Consider the following 3,814-nt stretch of genomic DNA (forward strand, 5'->3'; position numbering starts at 1 on the left):
CTACTGAATGTCACCATGGAGGTGCTGCAGTTTAGTCTCACAGCCTCATTAGCCAGGCATCAGTCACGGGATCAAAAATACACACACACACACACACAACTGAATGTCACCATGGAGGTGCTGCAGTTTAGTCTCACAGCCTCATTAGCCAGGCATCAGTCACGGGATCACAAAACACACACACACACACACACACACACACACACACACACACACACACACGATATGTCTGCAGACACATGAACACAGACCATTAGAGCGTTGTCATAATGACAGGTGCAACAGTACTGGGCATGAGAGCCTGGGGGGTTGGTGCTGATATCAAAGCCTTCTCGGTGTCACAGCGGTGATCACGGCCCACAGCGAGGACGTCACTATCACACGCCTGACAAGAAGCAGAGGGGACGCGGCTTTAATTACCACCCTCACCCCCCACGTATCCAGTTATCCATGGGGACACACACCTACCAACCCCATCCCTCTAACACACACACACACACACCTTTTCTCCATCACTCTTTCTACATCTCTGTTTCCATCTCTCACAGTGTATGTATTTTGCCACTTGCCCTCTACATTTGTTATATGATTGTTTTCATTACCAATGCATTGTGAAAAGCTGTGGTGTTAGGAAGGGTTCTAGACTATAAAACCAGTGTTTGTCATTATGTGCGCAAATAACTCTCCCTTTCAGCTGACTACTCATCATCTCCAAAAGAGTGACAACTAGCTCTCATCTTCTTAAAAAAAAAAAAAACAACATGCTCCATTTCTGCAGATAAAACTTTGATGAGACAACAACACACAGGCGCATAAAAACAGAAGTCCATTCTTTTTGGTGGTGCCTTTGAAAAAAAAACAAAAACAAAACAAAAAACAAAAAACGAACACTGTGCTTCTGACAGTATGATGCCACTCTTATGAAAGTGTTCTCTGCTCTGCTAACCTTCAGCCTCACCAAAAACGAAAAGGGGGGGGAGAGAAGAAAAAAGAAGAGAATACCTCCTGCCCCATCCCTCATCTGACAGGCAGGCCCCTAAGGAGGAGCCGGTGGAGGATTCAGACGCCGCTCTCATTAACTAAAGATCAGTGGATCTCAAAAGGCCTCCATCCCCGAGACTGACCCCCCCCCCCCCCTCTCCCTTTCCACAAGGACTGCAGCATACCATCAGCATAATCAGCGCAAATCATCCATTAATATGCACCTACATGTCGCTCCCTCTCCCCTCCCTTAACTCATATGCACGTGAGATTGCCATCATGAGTGCACAGATGCTAAGGGAAGGTGTAGTTGAAGATCATAAAATAGCCATTATTACCAGATTGGTGGTGCACAAGTTGAATGTTCTATATGTAATTATGGATTAATAGTATGCGTAAGTGGAAGAATAGTGGGTAGAAGTATGTGCTGTGTGGTAAATATTACATAGTGAGTGGTGTTCCTTCTTTTCAGTGAGAAAGAAGCTGATGCCATTTTCATCTTGTGTGCATCTACCATGTCAGACAAGGACAGTGGGAGCGTGCAATTGGGCTGACAGATGCTCCCCAGGATGTCTGATAACACACACAAACACACACACACACACACACACACACACACACACACACACACACACACACATCCAAAATGAGGACAAGAAAAGGGCAGCTAGTCTGACAGCCTCTTCAACTGGGCTTCAGGGCATCTACCTCTCCATGTTCCCTCCCTCCCTCCCTCCCTCCCTCTCCTCCATCTCCTCCCTCCCTCTCTCCCCACCCTCTTTCTCTTCCACCGTGACCTCATAAAGGAATGCCCAAATCCCATGTCCATGGCTGTCTTCCACTCCCACATAGCCATGCAGCACCTCAAACAGCTCTGGCCCTAGTCTGTCTGTCACGGACTGGGGCCAAATTTGGGCCAGATTTGGGCCAGGTACACCCCTGAATCTGAATCTGGTACTAAATGAGTAAAATACACAACTGTTCCACAACTAGTTAAATACATAGTTTTTTTAAGGAATCAACTGTCAACTTGCCACAATAAAATGCATTGACCTCTCCTGCATTGCCATTGTGCTAGCTGAAGTGTTCTCTCCACTATCACAGGGGCTTCAGTTCCATTCTGTTAAGATTCATAAGCGCTTGGTCAACTTGGATAAAGGCATCCATGCAATGCAAGTAAATGTCAGAAGAAGAGTGCTAAGCCAGTGGCAGTCCACCGAATAGGGTCCATCACATCCTTACAGCCAGGGACTGGTGCCCACCTGACTGGTTCAAAATCATCTGCATGACCACAGCACCCTGGGCTTGTCCAGGAGTCTGTGTATGCGTACAGTATATCCGAACTGAAACAAACATGCAATCACACACACACACGCACAAACACACGATACGTTACTGAACTTAACTTGATTGCCACGTCAACATTTGTCTCAGCACAGATCTTACAGTGCACAAAAACAGTGACACTCGCACGTAAGTAGTTAAAGTATTAAAGTATAGTGTATATTAAAAAAAAAATAAAAAATCAGATGTACATAACACACAAACACAAAGACCCGCCCGATCACTGAACATTCTATATTAAAAGAGAGACCTTAAAAGCTGAGAGTGTTGAGAGGGGAGAGGGGGACGAGAGCGAGGGCGAGGGCAGGCATTAAAGCCCTTCTCATCATTAATTGATGAACTCCAGTGCAATTATAAAAGTATAATGGCTGCTTTTACGCTCACCACAGGAACCGGGCAGGCAGAGGAGAGATGGAGGGGAGAGATAGATGGAGGGAGGGAGGAGAGAGAGAGAGAGAGAGAGAGAGAGAGAGAGAGAGAGAGAGAGAGAGAGAGTAGAAGGATAGGATGGTGGATGGACAGAGAAAGAGAAAGACAGAGAGAGAGAGAGAGAGAGAGAGAGAGAGAGAGAGAGAGAGAGAGAGAGAGAGAGAGAGAGAGAGAGAGAGAGAGAGAGAAGAGAGAGAGAGGAGGATAGGATGGTGGATGGACAGACAGAGAGAGAGAGAGAAAGAGAAAGAGAGAGAAAAGGAGGATAGGATGGTGGATGGACAGAAAAACAGAGGAAATTTTGGATTTTTTTTAGTGGGGACATGGGGTTGTGTGATGAGACTTACGCAGTTCGCCCACTTTGAGGATCTCACACAGCATCTTGGTCAGCTCGATGCTGCTGCGGCCAAATGGACACTCGTGCTTGTCTTCCCTGCTGCTGTTCTCCAGCACGATCTGTTGGAAACACACACACACACACTCATAAGCACTTTATTTATGACCCTATACAAGACATAAATGGATGTGGATACTGGTGCAAGCATGATGAATGTTCTGTTCACACACACACATAAACCGACACACACACACACACACACGCACACGCACACAGCAGTGCTAGAAGAGGGCCTGCTGTTTCCCCCTTGACCTCCTAATCCAGTTAATCGCAGCCAGCATCCACATGCCACTCTGAGGACCAGACGTTCATGGGGGCATTAGTGCAAAGAGACAGAGTGTCAGTGTGTGTGTGTGTGTGTGTGTGGTAGTGAGCATGTCAGTGTGTATTAACAGCACAGTGGAGGGTGACCCGATGCAAACACAACCTAAATAGGATTAAACTCTTAAATCTTACACACACACACACATCGGTCACCAGAGGGGTAGGAGGGTATGTTGGCTATTCCCTACAAGCAGACTTATCCAGCATGGTGCTGCAGTGGGGGGTGTTGTTCAGTCACACTGGGGCTGCTTTATGAGGCCCGTCTCTCCGCCTGCCCAGGCCAGTTAATACCACTTACTCCCCTGCCCCCTCCGAGCTCTCCGTAACTTACCACACATC

This window comes from Alosa sapidissima, chromosome 21 (genome assembly GCF_018492685.1).
Source record: "Alosa sapidissima isolate fAloSap1 chromosome 21, fAloSap1.pri, whole genome shotgun sequence".
In the NCBI taxonomy this organism is placed as follows: Eukaryota; Metazoa; Chordata; class Actinopteri; order Clupeiformes; family Clupeidae; genus Alosa; species Alosa sapidissima.